This window comes from Dipodomys merriami, unplaced genomic scaffold, assembly GCF_024711535.1.
Source record: "Dipodomys merriami isolate MVZ:Mamm:240054 unplaced genomic scaffold, mDipMer1.0.p SCAF_12, whole genome shotgun sequence".
Lineage (NCBI taxonomy): Eukaryota > Metazoa > Chordata > Mammalia > Rodentia > Heteromyidae > Dipodomys > Dipodomys merriami.
The window spans coordinates 14,917,917-14,939,091 of NW_027202493.1; the positions used below are offsets into that span (position 1 = coordinate 14,917,917).

General features: G+C 37.0%; 1 protein-coding gene and 1 non-coding gene across 5 annotated transcripts in view; one reads left to right on the plus strand and one right to left on the minus strand.

Moving 5' to 3' along the window:
- Window positions 1-21,175, minus strand: part of Dlc1 (DLC1 Rho GTPase activating protein) — a 436,178-nt gene that overhangs the window by 98,212 nt on the left and 316,791 nt on the right. The gene's annotated exons all lie outside the window — the stretch shown is intronic.
- LOC138823466 (U6 spliceosomal RNA) lies at window positions 12,033-12,137 on the plus strand. Its single transcript, XR_011370820.1, has one exon. It is a non-coding gene; the product is annotated as a U6 spliceosomal RNA (small nuclear RNA).

A 21,175-nucleotide genomic window follows, 5' to 3' on the forward strand; every position in this document is an offset into this window, starting at 1 on the left:
GCTAGGATTACAGTCGTGAGCCCTAGGTGCCCGGCAAGAATTTTATTATTAAATAGAGACATTAGCTTGAATTTCATGAAGCTTATTTATGCTTTATTATCCATGAGTATTTGACAGAGCAGTACTGAATTTTGAAATATAGCCTAGTGCCTCCTTGTCTGTGTTTTACACAGGACACTGGGAAGATAAATACAAAATTTCAGGATTTGCCAATCACCTTTTCCTTCTTTCTTTCTTTTCTTTTCTTTTCTTTTCTTTTCTTTCTTTCTTTCTTTCTTTCTTTCTTTCTTTCTTTCTTTCTTTCTTTCTTTCTTTCTTTCTACCTTTCTTTCTTTCTCTTTTCTTTTCTTTTTCCTTGTTTTTTCTTTGTTGGTTGTTGGGGTTGAACTTGGGGCCTAGGTGCTAAGCTTTTTTCCTCAAGGCTAGAGCTCTAAAACTTTGAGCCACAGTATCTCATGAATGTCCTGCCCAGGCTGGCTTTGAACTGTGATCCTCAGATCCCAGCCTCCTGAGCATTTAGGTTTACAGGCATGAGCCACCAGTGCCCAAGTGAATCACCTTTTCTTTTCAGTATGAACTATTACATTTTATTTTATTTTATTTATTTTATTTTTATTTTATTTATTTTTTTTTTTTTGTCGGTCGTGGGGCTTGAACTCTGGGCCTGAGCGCTGTCCCTCAGCTCTTCAGCTCAAGGCGAGCGCTCTACCACTTGAGCTACAGCGCCACTTCCGGTTTTCTGGTGGTTTATTGGAGATAGGAGTCTCACGGTCTCTCCTGCCCGGGCTGGCTTTGAACCGCGATCCTCAGATCTCAGCCTCCTGAGTAGCTAGGATTACAGGCGTGAGCCACCAGCGCCCGGCTCCCCATTTTATTTTTTTTAATAGTATATTCTCCTCTCTTTCTCTCAAAACCTTTCTCAGTTTGGTGCTCAGGAATTTGGTGCTGGGGAATCAACTTCGGGACCTTGCACATTTTAGGCAATTGATTTAATACTGAGCTCCATTCCAGCTTTTTTTTTTTTTTTTTGAGTTAGCATTTCCCTTTTTCATGCTGGCCTTGAACTCATATGTAATCATGTTGGCCTGTTGCTCATAATCCTTTTGTCTCAGCCCCTCAAGTGTTTATAGGTGTTTGCTACCATGCCCAGTGAAATTTTCTTCAGTGCAGTTTGTAGGTCATAAGTTCCTCTTCTGTTAAATTGTTAAATTTTGATTACTTTTCTTCAATGACCAATTTTCAAATCAATCATGAGTTATGGCTTTGGGATAGTAATTTAGAGCTAAAATTAAAATGGCATGCCCCTTAGCATGCCTAATAAATGCTTTCTAAGGGTTTCCTTAAAATACGGAAGGATGTCAGAAAAGCTACTATGAAGAAAGAAAAATTTAAAATTTGTCCAAGTTTACTGTTTACAGCTTATGTTGTGCAAACTGTTATTTATGATATCTGTATTAATTGTAGTACACAAATGGTACTTTTCAAAAATAATAAAAAGTTATCAAAATAAAAAGAATATTAAGGGTCATTGATAGCTTTCATAACTTTATTTTTCTGAAGCCAATACATTCCAGATAATGAAAAAACTCTCTTGAAAAAACTCTTTTGGAAGAGGTGAGGGCTATTGTCTCCCCAGATAATAGATATTTGATATATAAACATGTGCAAATGCGTTTCTATGTATACAGTCTACTCATCTTTCTAGATACAAAGCAGACATATCTACAAGGAATCATCTCAAGATTTTTGGGAATCCATGTGGTCTTAATTTCTACTGTTTTATATACCTGTAGTATATTCTGTAATTTTAAAATTTATAAAAATATAACAAAATTCGTAAATAGTAACTGTGAGAATGACACTAAAATCAAATCAACTGTGGGTTTTAGATGTTCAGATTCTCATCGCTAAGGTTCTGGTTAATGTGGGGTATTGGGGAGGAGAAGCATGCTTTTTCTTTTGCTTGTTTGGGCAATTATAGCTATAGGAGCAAGGGTTGGAAGGAATTGTAGACTTGTTTTTCATCTGTCATTACTGATTTCTTTCTATTTTTTTTGCCTTTACTTCCTTTTCAAAATACTTAACAAAACTCAGGATATTCCAGTACTTCTTTTCTGTTCTTTTGAGGTAAGAAATTTGAGTATTTTAAAATATTGGTTTAGGAAGTTTTAAAAAAAAAATCAAAGGGGAAGGTCAAAGGTTAGAACACTGAACTACCACAACAAGGATTCCAATATTTATTGGAGGTAAAACTTCAGAAGAAGAAATAAATCAAAGTACACTAAGCCTACTAATAAATTATAAATTTAGGAAATAAAGTAAATAGAAACAATAGGGTTTGATCTTTCTTAGATATCCATATTCCAAAGCTCTTTTTCCCCCTTTGGTAAATTCATTTGCTATGTTAAATCAGTTTTGGAACAGCCTTCTCTGATTTTTCAGAGAAGGAAAATGCAATTGTAGTATTGTAAGGACAATGGTGTTTACTTGCTTGGTCCAGTAGAACCATATTGGTTTTCCACTTTATGTAAAGACATATTCTGAGATCCTTTGAAGAAATTTTATTTATTTATTTGCCTCTAGTATCTTCAGAATGAAAACTACCTAAAGCATTTGTCTTTCTTCTAGTTTTCATGCATCTTTTCTGGTTTGAAATTCTTTATATAAACCTTAAATGATCTATTTGTTCTGGGTCATTTCATTTGTAGGAATAGAATGCAAATTTCAAAGGAACAGAATTTTAGTTTTCCAATTCTTTCAGACTTGTAACTGCCAAGAAAAAAAAATGGAAGAGGAAGAGAAAGGGAAGAATATCTCCTGCAGGAAACTGAAGAGTATTGTTCTATTTCTACAACTCCTTGGAAGCCAAGATATTAGTTGCTAACAAGTACTAATCATGTTTCTTAGCTCTGTTGGGCATAATAGAATTATTAAATATTATTATTAATCATGAAAATACCATGATTTGGGAGGGTAAAAAGATAGTTTCTTACTTTTTTCTTTCCCTATAATTAAATAGGAATGCAATACACTGGAATTAAAATGCTTTAAATACAAAATAGGTTGGAATTAAAGTGAAAACTAAAGAAATTCCCAAATTGAGAAGTGGGGTTGTTTTCCAAATCTATATCAAGTCCTAGCAGATAAATTATCCAATCCTTTGTAATTTATATGTCAACATTTAAAAATGAAATTGTAACAGAACTCACATGTCTGACTGTTGCCAAACTAAAAGGTGGTTAGCGACGAGGTGAAGGAAATCATAGCCATGTCCTTCACAGATAAGACAAATATTTATTTATACAAACAGCTGGCACCATTCCTACAGACCAAGGATGACCATTAACTCCAACTAAAATAAGTTGTAATGTAAATATGTAAACATCCCAAGGAACATTCAGCTAATATTACAAAGACCTCCATTCTTATTAAACAACAATATAAATAGCATTGAAGAAGGAGAACTAGCCATGGTGTTTCTCCCAGAATCCACAACTGCCTCCACCTCTCTCTATGTCCCTGTTCCTCTGATACTCCCCTAGATTAAATTAGGTCATAAACTCAATTCAGCAGCACCCTAATTATTCTTCACATCTTGCTGCATTGTAGACACCATGAGCACAGGCCTGCTCTCTGCCCTGTGCCCTGCTGCATCTTCTGCACCTAGCATAAGACTCAATATCAATGAATAAATAAACTCGTACTTGATCATATCCTAACATCACATTTTCTGCTTGTCTTGGTGTATGAGATTTTGGTACTCTCTTGACATTTTGCCACAGATTGGAATGATTAGATTGAGAATGATCACCAAATGAATTAGAATGATTTTGAAAATGTTAATTATAATGTGCTGGTTTAATGTTAAGAGAATATAAGAGAAAGATGAAATGAGTGGGAATGTTCTTGGAACGATGAACTGCACAGGATTATTGCCAGTGCCTGTGTTATTTTTCAAGTGGCTTTCTTAGAATAGTTCCAAGAGCTTCAACCATGCCTTTAATCCTTGTGTTATCTCTGTGATACGTGAAGCATTTTCAATATCACCATATAACAGCTTGGGAGGCTGTCAGGTTTGAAAAGCAGAAGTCCAGAAATGTTTTCCATTTGACTAAATGTTTGTTTCTAGTTTTAGCTCATCACTCATTTTCATTTGATATATCAAAGTTGACGTTATTCAAGGGTACTGTAAAATTTTTCACGTGCATTTTTTCCCTGCTATTGCATAGAATCCAAAATACTATGATTCTATCTGACTTTTCAAATCTCACGAAGCAATGTTTAATGTGAGGATAGAACATGAAAATTAATTTATTGCTTTTCTATTTAGTTACACTTAGAGACAAGGTCAAAGACTTCTAATAAAAATTCGGCATGAATAATATTAATATTAAATCTGTACTGATGATGAATTTACAAGCACTGGGGAAACAGAACTATCCTCAGAAATTGTTATTGGCTGTATGTTGTTCAGTATAGTCAAAGGATCAAGCCATTGTATTATATGTGCAGGCCCACAATCACAGAGTTGTACTGCATGTGCATGAACATGCCCACAAATGTTCATAACATACTAAAACATGCACATGCAGCGGTATGCAGGTATGCAGTCTTCTGCACGAACACTATAGTATAGTATAATATAGTATAGTATAATCACTCACACCTATAGTTTATCTGAATTCTTGAACTTTATAGAAATAGCAATGTAGCTTTCTATGTGATCTATACAGACTGAAGAAGTTTCTCTCTCTAAATTCCAGATTATTTTCAGATTTTTTGAAAATATGCACGTTGTGGAATCTTGTGAAGACAGAGGAAAATTATTAAGATTAAATCCAAAGGCATACTAACTTTAAAGGACATGATATTAAACAACAAATAAATAAGTTGCTTTCTCCCACAAATCAAGTATGCAAGTTGAGGAGCCACTGTCTCTAGGGAAGAGTAACCCCTGGTAGTCTCCCTTTCCCTTCTTAAATCCTCGTTGATGAGGAAATTTCACCTTTGGCATTCTTTAGGTGTTTTTATGATCTTTAACTAGTTGTACGAAGGAGTTGTCATTTACCAAGGCAGTTTATGAATACAGTGCATCTTGATCAATGTCACCCCTTTCAACATTCTCACCCAGCCCTCTCACCCCACCCCTTCCCTTCCTTATCTTAATTTTAGATCATGTATTGAGATTTTGCCATGTAACAAAACAGTTTGTGTACAATGCACCTTGAATCTTTGATATTTTTTAAATCTTTCCCCCAAATATGAATTTTTATTGATTTATTTTCAATTCACACACACACACACACACACACACACACACATTGGGAAATTATGGATGCATTTCCTTTCCCTCCTCTCTTCTTTTGTCTACCTCCCCTTCCTTTGATGCCCCCTCCCCCTCTCCGCCATGACACCTCAAGTTTCAGCTTCCTGGTATTTAGTTATTTAAGGGAGTTACACCATTAGAATGCTACCCTGCATAGACCCTACTTCAGTTAATATGTTAGTACACACACACACATACACACACACACACACACACACACACACACACACACACACACACACACACACACACACACACACACACACACACACACAGAGTCCTGGGCTTGAAGTCAGGGCCTGGGTGATGTCCCTGAGCTTTTTTGTTCTACTACTTGAGCCACAGCTTCACTTGTGGCTTTTTGTAGTTAATTGGAGATAAAAGTCTCACAAACTTTCCTGTCTAGGCTGGCTTCTAACTGCAATCCTCAGATCTCAGCCTCCTGAGTAGCTAGGATTACTGCTATGAGCCACCAACTCCCTGAAGAAATTGCACCTTAGAGATTTAACTTTGGCTGAAGGAAGACTCTAATTGTTCAATAAAATTCCAGGACAATATTCAGTGAAACTTTGATAACATAATGTATTACTCAATATGTTATTTTGTTTTTTTTTTAATGAAATGCTGTTTTCTGAATAAAAATATCATCTGGCATCCTTTTCTATTCTTAATGAATAACAAAGATTACTCAAAGCCACTTGCAGATTGATATTCAAAGCGAGGACCAAGAAATGGGAAGAAGAGGGTTTTTTTTTTCTTTCGGTTTTCCCCTTTTGTTGCTGTTTTTGATTTCTGTAACTTTTGTCTTGCATGTAAATTTAACTGATTTGGGAAGGGGAAAAGGAAGCACAGAAATCGTGGGACAAAGGGTGAACTAATGTAGCCAATGCTACTCATTAGACATTATGTTGAAAATGAACTTTATAAATTGTCAGGGAGCAGGTTCAGGAAGGAAAAAAGCTGTCAGGAAACAAGGGAAGAGGTGACACTATTCAAAGAGAAAGGTACTCAATACCTGACTTAAGTAGTTATAACCCTTCTGTACACCACCTTTACAATAAAACATTTTTTAAAAATGCGATATATTAGTAAAAAGTTAAAAAAAAAAAGCGAGGAGACTGGCTGGGAAATCCTCAGAATGAAGAGAGAGAATGGAAGCAGGTCCATGGAGGGCCTCCTTAAATGATCTATTTACAATCTATTTAGTGGTTGTCTTAATGGTTCTAGGAAAGGTGATCTTTTAATTTCCAGAACCCTGCTGGCAGGCATCCAAAGTAGAAATCCCATATGCCTTGCTTGGGCGGATCCACATCTCTGCAAGGTGGAAAACTAGCTGTGGCTGGGTTGATTATTGTGCCTCAGGCTTCTCTTATCATCCTGATAACTAGCATATTGTCAAGTGTCACTGAAGAGCCCTTCTTTCTGTGGGGGATGTTAGAGACTGCTTGCAATGGTCTGGCCAGGCACACCCTTTCCCAGGAGGTGTGTTTTTCTTCAGGAACATGGAAAGACTCCTGTTGGGAAAAGGTGTAAGAAGACAAACCATGGCCACTTCTGGGGGAGGAGGGAATTATCTACATGCACTTGCAGCTTTACCGATTTATCCCTGCTGGGTTCCAGGATAGGTACAAAGGATGGGAGTAGACAAGTGATTTGGCTGCTGGTGATAAGGAATGAGTGACAACAGATGGGCCTCAGTGAGATGACTCTGATAAGAGTCAGACATTGTCACACCCAGCACTGCAAAGTGGACATAGCATCCGTTCAGTCATGCAACTCTCTTGGAAGAGTGCACATACCACCTATACCTCTTCATTTGTTTGTTCAGTCATTCATTCATTCACTCAATGAATAATGATTGAGTGTTAATATCTTCTAAGCATAGAGTTGCTGTAGTGCACTAAACAGCCTCCAATTCCTGTCCTTTGTAGCTTTCATTCTACATGCTCTACATTCTTAGTATAGAGTAGAACTATTGGATCATTTTCTAAATGTCTTTTCATGCCTGTTAACTTCTATTTACTCATAAGGCTGAGATCTGAGGATCACAGTTCAAAGCCAGCCCCATCAGAAAGGTCTACAAGATGTTTCCTCTGTCTCCAATTAATCAGGAAAGAGCATGAAGGAGGTGTAGTATGAGGAGTAGAGGTCTAGCTATGAGCAAGAAAGCCGAGTGAGAGCACAGGCCCTGAGTTCAAGCACAAGTACTGGCATGAAACAACCAAAAACATTCAATGACAAACTATTTCATGCCTAGGATAGATTCAGTGAAGATAATGATGATGTAACAGTAATATAATGATAATGAAGGAAAATCACAAGTATTGATAAGGACGTATAAATTAACTTATATGTAGTGGTAACGTAAAAATGATGAAGTGTCTTAAAGCAGGATGGCAGAGTTAAGGTTTGGTTAGCAAGTACAAGACCCTGGGCTCAATCCCCAGCATTGCCAAAAAAACAAATAGACCACACACGCGTGCATGCGCACACACACACAAATACACACACACACACACATACATACCACAATAAAACCAAAATGATCTGGCTGGCAGTTTAATAAATTCAGCAGTTAATTACCACATAACCCAACAATTCTATTATGCATATCCAAAAGAACATTAAGAGGATATTCAAAGAAAAATTTGTAATAAAAATGTTCATAGTAGCACTATTTAAGTATAGCTATCAGGTGGAAACTTTGCAAAATGTGCCTCCATTGAAGGATGGATAAATGAAGCGTGCTGTGTCCAAACAATGGAATATTACTCAGTGGTAAGAGCGAACAGAGTACTCATACAAGCTACAACACGGATTATTTAAGATTATGCTAAGTAAAAGGGATTACACACAATGGCCATATGCTGAAAAATTATATAGGGAAGATCCACAAGAGGTAATAGATAGACTAGAAAGTGTATTAGGGCTCATAGGGGCCAGATAAAGGCGAGGAATAGGGAGTACTTTTCAAGCTACAACACGGATTATTTAAGATTATGCTAAGTAAAAGGGATTACACACAATGGCCATATGCTGAAAAATTATATAGGGAAGATCCACAAGAGGTAATAGATAGACTAGAAAGTGTATTAGGGCTCATAGGGGCCAGATAAAGGCGAGGAATAGGGAGTACTTTTTGTGATGATGATCATGTTCTGGAACTAGATAAAGGCAATGGTTGTACAGTGTTGTGAATACATACCAGATACCTCTGAACTGTACATTCCAAAATGGTTAAGAGGGTGAATATGCGATGTGTATTCTATCACAATATAAGCATGCAAGTAGTTGAGGGCTGTAGGGGAATGTGAGGCCTTCCTTATTGGAGAAGCCTGGTTTTTCAGCACAGATAAAATGGAATTTGAATTCTCAACAAAGGCTAGAGTGATTTGCATGAGGATGAGCATCTGAGTACCATGACTTATGTAGCAAATGGAGTTAGGTAGAATTACACAGGAATGTCTGCATGTATTCTACAGTTTTGAGCCATACAAGACTAGATTTAAAGCATGCTCACAGGCTACAGCTCCCCCAACTTAAATATAAAGATCAATAAATGATCACATGCAAAGGGACAGCATGTTCTTTGGACACTGCTATCATATTTTGTTAAATGTCTTTAAGGAAAATACTATTTGGGATCACACACAGCTCATTAATTTTCCTACCATTTTTTAATATAAATACAGCATTTCTAGGAGAAGAGAAACAAGAGCATACACAACCTATCTTATTTTTCTATGTTCAAAGTGAATCTATAGATCATCCCTTTAGGAACTAAGTACGTATATTTTACCTTTGATTTACTACAGCATTAACATATGACCTGAGATACAAGGTGTGTAATATAGGGACTGTTCACATGGGCAGGAAAAGGTGACAGTGTTTTCAGATGGAGGCTCAGTTGACAGCCAGACAGTCACAGAGGAGATTGTCAGCAAGACAGGTCGTGGGCTGAGTGATGAAACCCAGCCCCACGTGCAGGAGTGGTAGGTGATTGTATTTTAAACTGCATGTTGTAGTTTTCTGCCAAAGAAAGGCTAGAAGGTTAAAAGGGACCATCTTTTGAGTGTTCTGTTCTTAGCCACTTTAAACTCTGCAGTTGTTTTTTTTTTTTTTTTCAGGTCTAAGATCATCTCTTTTTTTCAAGTATCTGCTAGAAACTAAACACATCCTGCTGTGTTACCCACCTCTCAGTCTCTCCATGGGGGATGTTTAGACAACTGCTACTGGCAGCTTCTCCAAATGCAGACATCTAGACTGGGAAGAGGCCTCATCTCTAGCTGGCAATCAGAGTCCCCACTTAGCAGCCCATTTTATTCACTGTGAAAAACTGCTTTGGTTTGCTTTAGGTCAAGGCACATACTGCCAAGGGAGAAATTAAATTTGGCTATTCCCCTACAGCAAAGGAAGTTGCCTTTCTGATTTCTAAGAAGGCCTTTATATGGTTTTCATTAATGAATGTTTACTTGGTAACCTTTGGTGTTCATAGTACAGTGTAGCAGAATAAATTACAGAATAAAACTGAGATGACAGCCAGAAATTGAGGGCTATTCTCAAAAACATATATCATTTTTGAAGACTCATAGTTACCTACTCTTGTTATAATAATAATAAAAAAGAGAGTAAGCATACATCTTAAATCTCTTCTGGTTATGGCAGGAAAATTAAATCTGAAAACATGGTTAGTTTAGATTATTTTTGAGCTAATATGCTGGAAGTTTTTGAGACAGGAAAACTTCTTTTCAAATCAGTATTTGGTTGATATTATTTCTAGTAGGTTAGACAAATCCTTTAACTTCCATGAAAGATATTAAACTTTATCTCCTTCTTCTGTTTCTGCCACTACTAGGGTTTGAACTCAGAGCTTTATACTTGATGGGCTGGTGCTCTACTGCTTGACCCATGCCAGAAGCCATTGTTGCTTCTATTATTTTAGAGATAAGGGCTTGTGTCTTATCTGGACTTGCCTAGACCATGATCCTCCTATTTACATATTCCACTGTGCTAGGATCACCAGATGTGAACTACTTTGCCCATTTTTTTTTTTTTTTTCTGTTGAGATGGAGGAGGGAAGTCTTGCTAACTCTTGTGCTTTAGGCTAGCCTAGAAACATGAGATTCCTGATTTTTGCCTACTGATTAGCTAGAATTACAGGCATGAGATACTGCTCCTAGTACTTCGTATTGGATTTTTCCTGGAGATCTGGGACCATCAGAAGTTCCAGATTTTATTTGGTAAACTTTCAACTATGTCTCTCTACCTTAAGCACCTCTACATGATTTCAGAACACTTAATTCTATGCCTTCTGTTGCATGTTTCCTCAGACTTTGTTGCTCTTCCATTTTATTTTGTTTACCATGTTTCAACTCTTCTTTCTCCATTATAAGAAGAGACGCTCAGCATTTACAATCAGACCTAGTTAAAATCCTTAACCTATCAATAATCATTGTATGAGCTTCTGTAATCTTCTTAAGTGTTTGTGTCTCAAGTTCTTCCTTTGAAAAAAAAATGGAGGGATAATTGTAGATTTGTTAAAGGATAATGTGAAATTTTTAGATAGATAAAAGGACAGATAGGCAAATGACAGATAAGCAGAAGATATTGTATAGAGCAGAACACTCAGTACGAGTCCCATAACTAGAACTCAGAGCCAGAAGGCTCATCATATTAGAACTTCCTCTGTCCCCTACCCTAATTTCCTCAGTTGGTGCCAAATATCTTGTGCAGTATCTTTGTATGCAATCCCGCTATGCTCTTTTAAAGAACAGTATCTCTCTCTTTAAATAGCACAAATAATCTGTTTACCTTTGGGAACCCTTGCTTTTTATGATGTTTATTTTGGACCATTGCTATGCTATTATTTTGAAATGGAACAAGGATTACAAACATGGAACAACTGACCACCAATGATATTCCTTAAATATGTCAAAAGAGACCATATAAAACGAATTATGGTTTAAGTTGGTGCTCCAAAACAAACTACAAACAAATTGGTATAGAAGAACAATTTTGTACACATTTTTCTGCATGGAAAGCTTTTAAAAAGAATTACTGGATCAGCTAAGACCATTGGAATGTCAATGTCCAATAAATAAAGAGCAGTCCATTTTTATTGGTCTGTTAGCAATATATATATTTCATATATATATGAAAGTAAAATATAATTTGGAGAATTTATTTTAGCTTTAAGATCTTTATTAAAAACTAAATTCCACTATTCCTACTTTTATACTGTTTTGAATTTTTCAGTGGTTAACATGTTTCAGTAAAAGGTGGAAAGTTTTGCTTTACACATTACAACAGAAAGGAGTCAAAAGACTTCCTAAAAATGCAAAGAATGTCTGAAACCAACCTTAATAAAAATGAAAATAGACTTAGAATATGTGTAAGAAGCTGTTTCTTTTTGGAAACAGCTATTTTACCTTAAATCACCAAGATCAAATTTTGTAAGTTTTGGAATTCTTACAGCTTCTGACTGAGGGTGTAAAATAAAATCATGAAATGAATAAAAGATATGACAAGCAAGAGCAATTAAAAAACATTTGGGATCTTTTGCCTATAAGAAATTATTTGGGTACAAGTAAATAGACGAATAATTGCTCATATACCTTTTTTAGGGTGTTGAAATTCTTCTGGGGGAATAAAGCCAATCAAATAAAAATTATTTGTTTTGTAAGCAATCATCAAACTTCTATAAAAAGTGTTCACTTTGGCAGCACATATATTAAAATTGGAACGATACAGAAAAGTTAGCATGGACTTTGAGAAGGATGGCCCACAAATTCATGAAGTATTGTGTTTTTTAAAAACAAAAATAAACAAACTTCTATAAAAATTAGTGAAGGCCTTGGTTGTTGAACCTTTTAAACTAAAGCAGACTGTTTTTTGGTGGATCAGTTATCTGTGCATAGATTGTAGTCTTCCTGACTAGAAGAACTTGACCATAAAATGCATGCTCATGAAACTTTATTCTTTTTTGGGGGGTATGTGTTTTGTTTTGTTTTGTTTCTTGGATGTGAGGAGATGAGATTCTTTGCAGAGTGAGAACAAATGGTGCAGACTCACTCCTTTGTTTATGAAGATCTTGTCGAGCAGCATGTGACAGCAACAAATGCCTGGGATATTAATTCAGAAAAATATTCATAGTTGTTTATGAGCAAGGACAGGCTGAGACAGGTTTAAACACGTGTGAATCCCTGTCCACTTGGCTGTGTACAGGGAGCTTAGAGAAGTGGTCAAAGGGTCCATTCTATTTTGAGAAGGTTCTGATTTGTTTTTCCTATACTGCCCACTTCCTTCCTCCAAAAACAACTTCCTCTTAAACCATTCACTTTCCTTTTTAGGAGGAACGCACACAGTAAAGGCTAGCTTTGGGCAATAGCTACAAGAGAGAAAGTCTACAGATTCTCTGTAGCTACTACTCCCAAGTCCAACAAGCTACTCATCCTACAACAGTCCTCTGAATCAAGTAAGCTAACTGACAAGGACACAAAGAGTAACAAAGTGGTAACACTGTTCACAACACATTATATATATAGATAGATAGATAGATAGAGATATAGATAGATAGATATAGATATATAGATATATCACCATCAAACCCCTTTGTGCAACTAATAGATGCTAGTAAAGAATATATGCTAATAAAGAAAAATATATGCAGAAAGTTAGAAGCTTCTTTATGAATTTTGTTGGTACTGAATAAAAGAGATCAGTTCTTGGATTAGGGGCTGTAGTCACTTTTAATTTTCTAGGTTTTCAATGAGTTTTCCTATCTATACTAGGAAATGAAAGGCCAGCTCAAAGAATTCTTGTAGGACCACTTCAGGGCAAGTGATTAAAGCCCATTGCATACAGCGGAAATGTCTGTTCCTCCTATATCCTAGTGCAGTCTTACGCAAAGGTGGGGGTTCTGCTCTTTTAGAAAGAACTATACCTTCTAAAAGTGGCTCTTGACTGAGAGCAAATTTCCCTTGGATTGCTGAAGTAGCCCCCAAATACCTTCAAGAGCCTTCATTCTTAAAGCTCTTTAACCTATGTGATCATCACATTTATGTTTGGAAATTTTCCAGTTCAGTCAGGAGATTTGTCAGAGTTCAAAAAAAACAATGTGAAAAACCTTCTGGCACCTACAACCAGAGAGGGCAAACATCTCCCTTGCTTCCTTCTCCCTGTGTAGGTATTTCCAACTTACCACTGTGGAACAAAGTGGAACACTTCCAAGAATTCATTTCAGCAAAGAGGTAGATACTTTTCTTTTCCTTACAGGTAGATATTTTCTTTTCTAAAAGCTGATCAACCCATTCAAATGTGACTCTGTTTACTGATATAGCTTTGGGTTTATATTTTGAATTTTCTGTAGTAATTTCACTTATACTTTCTGAATAAAGAATATTCAAAGTAGTATTTCAGGTGGAGACATATGATAATGAATGGCATAAGCAATTACATATGTCACTGATATTAATGGGCACTGGCTGCTGGACTAAATTGATGTAGCATTTATCTTTTGTCTAAGGTTGGCCACATGGTCAGGCTCAGAAATTAAACTAGAAGTGTGAGCTTTCCTTCTGGGGGAAAGAGGGCTAATGGTGCTGTCCCTACTTGTTTTCTGCTCAAGGATAGTGCTCTACCACTTCAGCCATAGCTTCTCTTCTAGCTTTTTGGTGGTCAATTGGAGATAAGAGTCTCACAGACTTTCTTCCCAGGCTGGGTTTGTGATCCTTAGATCTCAGTTTCCTGAGTAGCTAGGATTACAGATGCTCAATAAACTTTTCTTTCCAGGTATTTTTGGGGAAATACTAATGGCATCTTCTGTAGTCATAAAGATGCAGCAATTCTGCATTTTTGACAGTGATTTTCACCATAATTTTCTGTGTTACCAGAACATGTGATTTGAATTGCTTTAGAAAACATTTTTATGCACATAGGGATTGGAGCAGATTCTGGTTTTCTGTTGCTCATACAACTGAGATACATGGACTCTAAATAGCCTGAGAAATGCTTATGAGTGTGGTCTAAAAAAAGATTTTGGTCGACTTCTATGCTTTGTTTTAGAATAGGTTTGGTTGGTTCTAAGCTTCCCTCAAGTTCAATTAAAAGCATTTGGTTCAGAAGAAACTATGACCATGAACTAATATGGTGGTGGTGGTGGTGGTGGTGGGTTAATCTCCACGAACAACTGTGAGCATAAATTATAAACTGTTCATCATTATTCTGTATAGATTAGAGAGTGGAGGAAGAAGTGATGACTCAGCTTATTCTAAATTGTTCACTTTATTAATAATATTAATAAAGATGACATGTTATAGTAATACAGGTTATCTCAACTACTGATTAGCCAAAAGGAAGTGTGTCAGTGGCTCATCTTTCTCACTTCTCTTTCAGATTCCAGAATTACAATTTTTATATCAGATTAGTTAGTTAATATTATCAGAGATCATTCAGGAAACTCCTATGGATCTGAGAGACCAAGATAAAGAATCTTAGTAGATCTACTATCTGGTGGAGCAGGGTGCAGAAAGCTTATGATTTTCCCAGCATCACATGGTAAGTTAATAACACAATATGCACTATTACTGGCATATAATAACTCGAGGCACAGGTTCAAGGCCATACGGAGTTCTTTAATGTCAATGTACCATTCTGGGAGGATATATTTATAGTGTACAAGACATGACAAAGATAGATTTTTGTATGTCTAAGACTATGTAGTAATAACTCTGGTCAGTTTATTGTAACACTGGCAATTGTTTTAATTTTCGTATCTCATACAAGTAGAAAAATTATTTTAAAAATCATGTATTTAACTCATTGATGTTTTGCATTAAATAACATAAACTTTGGCTTGAATATGTTGCCACTTATATAACCTGCCACTTATATAACCTTTTGTCCAAACTTAGTCTTCAGTATAACAACATAGTTTACTGAATGGCTTCCCCATCCTCTGGTATTCTCAGCTCCATTTTTACTAATAAATGGGATAATGGAGAAATTAGTATTTCCCAGAAATGTCTGTTAGGAAAATTGCAAGAGATTTTAGATATGAGGGTAAATGACAAATCATATATGAATGTAAATAATGTTGGGGCAAAACCAAAGTGTGTATAGTGACTGAACTTACTAAGAAGCTCTTGTTCAGGTATTATTATGTTTGTTTGGGGGAGGGCATTTCATATTTGACAAAGAGGGTATTTTGAACTTGCTTTATTTTCTCTTTATTGTAGTTTGTGACTCCTTTAAAAAGATTTCCTGGTTTTAAAAACAGGAAATACACAATTACTAGGGAACATCTAAATAAGATTAAAAGGGAAAAAATGTTGCAAAATTTGACAAAGGATTTGTATCCGGAATATGTGGAACATGTATAACTCAATTATAAAAAGATGGAAAAATCAATAAAAAATAGACAGGGAGTCAGGGTCAATAAATGTAAAATAGTATAAATTAAGAAGATGCACAAATCAAAACCACAAATAGATCCTACTTTATATCTACTAAGATGACTTTAAGTGTGGGTGAGCAAGCTTTTAATTTTTTTTTTGTCAGTCATGGGGCTTGAACTCAGGGCCTAAAAGCTGTTCCTGTGCTCTTTCACTCAAGGCTAGTGCTCTACCACTTTGGGTCACAGTGGCACTTCTGGTTTTATGGTGGTTAACTGGAAATAAGAGTCTCACAGAATTTCCTGCCCCTGCTGGCTTTGAGCCATAATCCTTAGATTTCAGCCTCCTGAGTAGCTGGGATTACAGGCCTGATCCACCAGCTCCTGGCTGTGGGTGAAGAATTAGAGCCCTGGTATACTGCTGGTAAGAATGTAAAATATGGTGACTGCCTTTTAAAATAGTTCAGCAATCCCTTGGAACACAGAATTTACCCCATGATACAGAAATTTCATTCCTAAGTATAGATTCAAGAACATTGAAAATGTATTTCCTATGCTCCTGGCATTATTACTCATACTAGGCACAAAGTAGAAACAACCCAAAATGCTCAAAAGCTGATATGTAGATAAATGAAGTACGTGGTAAAATGGAATATATTGTGGCAACGCAAAGAAAATATTGACACATGCTACAATGTTATGAGCCTTTAAAACTTCTATCAAGTGAAAGAAGCCAGCTATTCTGTATGATTCCATTAACGTAAATCCACAATAGGCAAACGCACAAAACTGAATAGTAGATTTGTGGCTGCCTTGGACCATATTGGGGTGTGATTTAGGGATATAGAAAGTGTTACTGATGGGTTAAGGTTCTCTTTGGGGGGTGATGAAAATACATGCCTCTGTGTGATGAGAATAAAAAAATGAATAGGATAATATATTACTCAGTAGTAAGGGAAGAGAAGGAACAGGTGGATGTAGAGGGAGAGGAAGAAAGAGAACTGAATTCTTCTCATTCAGGGATTGCCAGTTTCATATGACATTTCCTCAAGGAAAACAGGTGACTTTACCAGAATCCAGGAAGCTCTCCACCTCAGGACTGATCAAGAGAACCTGACTCTTTAAAAACTAATGTTAAATTTGAGAGTTCATTTCACTCAAATTAGTGACCTGCAGCTATCAAAAATGTTTACATCTTAGACCAGATGGATTAGGAAAATGAATTTGGCTCCATGTGGACCAGAGAACCTGATGGCCAAAAGCTTTGATGTTGTCAAACAACTAAGCAAATAACACGTTGGGTAAAAAGAAAACAGATGTACACACACCACCGACAAAGGCTTTGATCTCTACTGTGATGGTGGCTGCCTGCTCATGAAGGACTAGGGGAACTTGTTTCTTTTCCTAATGAGCCTTTTCTACTTTATTAGGTTCACTGATTTCATGCACACCAAACAGGCGGGAAATGGCACTCCTTTCTAAGAAAGGACTTTGATGTTTCACTAATACCAGCCAATAAAGCATTTCTTACACCCTTAGCCAGTAAATCGTGATTATTGGCTATCTCCACAAATTCTGTGTTCAGTCTCTGCTGGTGTGAACAGAGAATGAATAGAGAAGGTTACATCCAGGACTTCAAAAACACTCTGGGAATCCTAACCAAGGCCCCGAGAAAGCCAATGTTTTGAAAGTTGATGGTACTTTTCCTCCATCCAAAGTTATTGTCATGATCCTGGTAAATTAATAAGTAAATGATAGAGTGAGATCAAGTGACAGTGGATCTAGGGGAGGTGATACCACTTTTCGGTTTGATGCTTGGGGAGATGACAAGAGAGAAGCTAGTTGTCTAAACGGACTTGATAGAAAAGGGGTTTTGCTCCAGAAATGGACTTTCAGGCATGGGGATTTTCAGGATTTCTTTCTATTATGATGGGAAACATGATGTGATAGTATTTTAGCCACTTTGCTTGTGGTGTGAAGGGAATGGCAGGTCACTGCGTCACAAGCACGCATGGCTGGCTGCCAGGAGAGAAAAGAAGGCTGTGGAATCCTGGCCCTGGGCACTCATCCCAGTGGAAAAATGGGACCAGTCTGTTGCAGTAATGGCATGCTTTACAAAGTGCCTGGCCTTAAAGTTCTTGCAATTCTTAGTTTTACTGCTATGTCTCAGTGCTTTTTAAGTTCCATATGGGAATATGAGAAAAATAAGTGTTTAATAGTTCTTGTTAGCTGATGGAGATAATGGGCATTTTATGTTGAGTGCTTTGCAGTTGCAAAGCATTGTCTTGGAATCAAATGAATCTGGTCAAGATCCTAAATATATCACTGATGACTGTTATGTACTTGAGTCAAGTATTTCACCTTCATGCTTTTCCAGGATCTTGTTTATTTGATGACATGACTCTTTGAACAAACAGGTAAGTGATTACTACTTAAGATGTAATAAGAATATATCCCTCAGCCGGGCGCTGGTGGCTCACGCCTGTAATCCTAGCTACTCAGGAGGCTGAGATCTGAGGATCGCGGTTCAAAGCCAGCCCGGGCAGGAAAGACCGTGAGACTCCTATCTCCAATAAACCACCAGAAAACCGGAAGTGGCGCTGTAGCTCAAGTGGTAGAGCGCTCGCCTTGAGCTGAAGAGCTGAGGGACAGCGCCCAGGCCCAGAGTTCAAGCCCCCGACCGACAAAAAAAAAAAAAAAAAAAAAAAAGAATATATCCCTTTTGTAGGTAATTTGGAAAATGTAGAAAACAATGGCTATCAAGATACACTCACACATAAACTGACATGTTGAATCAAAACCCCTTTGTGCAACTACTTAAAGATAACTTCAAAAAGGGACTGAAAATTTTCTTTCACTTTTATTTGCCCATACTTGGTTATAACCACGTATACTTGAAGTCAGATATTGTTGGAACAAGGAGACCCTGTAAGAACTATCTGGTCCAACCCTCGGATTTAACAGATGGGGTAACAGAGCTACAGCAGACTTCATTGAGCTCAGTTGGCCAGATTATTGGCAGCTGGGAGTCTAGCTTAGTAGTAGAGTTACTTTCCTAGAATGTAAAGGATCTTTGGATCAAGGCAGATTTATTGGGGTTGCACATGCCTCTAACCTCAGACTTGGGAGGTTAAAGCTGGAGGCAAGAAGTTCAAGAGGAACTTGGGTAACAAAGTAAGGCCCTCATCTCAAAATAAATAAATAAATACCAATCAAACTCATCACCTCTATCAGTCCCTCTTATTCCTTCTCCCCATTTTTGGGTTGTTCTCTTTAATTATTGTTAAAAGACGATTTTTGATGTTTACCCTTCAATTTCTCTACAGAAGTATAAGCACTGTGTTTCAGTTCTTATATGTAGATACAGTTAGTTATATTTTGAGTATTTTTTTTTTGGGTCCAGTCGTGGGGCCTGTAATGTGGTCCTGAGCTCTTCAGCTCAAGGCTAGTGCTCTACCACTTGAGCCACACCGCCACTTCCGGCTTTTTTCTTTTTACTTATGTGGTGCTGAGGAATCAAACCCAGGGCCTCAGGCATGCAAGGCAAGCACTGTACCACTGAGCCACCTTCCCAGCCCCTATTTTGAGTATTTTTATTGACTGCTATGTCTCGCTGTTGATTTCTCCAAAAAACACAAGTAGCTGAGCATCCCTAGATTCTTGACATACCCAATTTGGTCCACGATATTCTACTTTTATTCACTGTGTGATTATATCAATAGCCAATCATGGATTTGAAGTTCTTTGGTCAGTGAGTTGGTACCCATCCTCTGAGATAAGAAGATGCTTGTTCTCCATCTGCAGCAGAGGCAGTATGGGGTCAGTATCAAAACAGTATCATGAGTGGAAAGGGATCAGGAACAGTGTCTTCAGTAAAGATTCTGAAGTTTGGGGTAATGTAAGGAAAAGCTTGAAAACAGGCAGCCAAACCTGCCATTCTAATCTATGATCCAACTATATAGTCTTAGTGAGAGTCTTAGCTGAAGGGATGTGTCTCTACTCCCTATGCTCATTTCAGGTGACCTTACTGTTGCCTTGACAGCTTGGAGAGACTCATGTTTACCTCATCATTTCTGGAATTTTCAATCCAAACACAAGTGGTTACGTGCGTCACCTATCATATTGCAACAGACTGAATTCTTAGAAAAAGCCATGTGCTTCCTTTTCTCCCATCCTGTGAAGGACTAAGCCTTCTTGTTTTTTTATTTTTAATAAAGAAAATAAAGTTCTACTGTTTTCTTCAATAAGACATCATTGAAGAAGTACATATATATAAGAAGTATATATATATATATATATATATATATATGAAGTACATACTGGACAAAATGAAGCATCAAAATTCTAGTATTTATTTACACTTTAGATGACTCTAAACAAATAGTTTACATCTATGGATATGTATCTTACAACCTGGGACATCATCACTCTCATTTCATGACAGTTATTCTTTATTTTTATATTCATGATATTCTTCCTTCCTTCCTTCCTTCCTTCCTTCCTTCCTTCCTTCCTTCCTTCCTTCCTTCCTTCCTTCCTTCCTTCCTTCCTTCTTTCCTCCCAATACTGTATCTTGAACTCAGAGTCTGGGTACTGTCTCTGAGCTTATTTTGCTCACAGTTAGCGTTCTACCACTTGAGCCACAGTGCCACTTCTGGCTTTTTTTTTCCTGCTTATGAACCCAGGGCCTTATCAAACCGAGGACCTCATGCATGTTAAGCAAGCACTCTACCACTGGGCCACCTTCCCAGCCCACATTCACATTTTTAAGTGAAAGAAATTTCAGTTCATTCTTAACATTTTTCCTAATAGTTAATTTTTTTCTTCATAAAATATTCTAAAGCTGGATATTATTTTTAATATTTTGTTTTAATCATGAAATATAGTCCATTGAGAAGAATTTACACAGAATGAGGATATACTTCACAGGAAGTTTAAATGAAGTCCTACACTCTTGTACCAGAAGATGTGATACATAAAGGAAAGAGGAACAATTTGGCTTGGCATCTGAACATTTTATTAATACATGCTTTGATAGTTGGATACACTTGAATTATTCTTCATCCTTTAGCTATTTAGTGTTAAATAAATATAACTATGTCAGAAATCCTTAGAGCAATAGTCTTGAACTTAGAATGTGATTTCAGTCCATTGGATTCTATGGGTTTGTCATTTCTCTTTGAGGATAATATAATAACATTAAGCTGCTCAAAAGTCTTAATACTGGGTGGAATGTGGCTTTGTGGTAAAGTGCTTGCCTAGCATGCATGAAGCCCTGGGTTTGATTCCTCAGTACTACAAAAAAGCTGGAAGTGGTGCTGGGGCTCAAGTAGTAGAGCGCTAGCCTTGAGCACAGACTCAGGGACAGAGCCCAAGCCCTGATTTCAAGCCCGAGGACTGGAGAAAAAATATCTCAAGCTATCTAAGTAAATGTTTTCTTTCTTTTCCCTCATTTATTC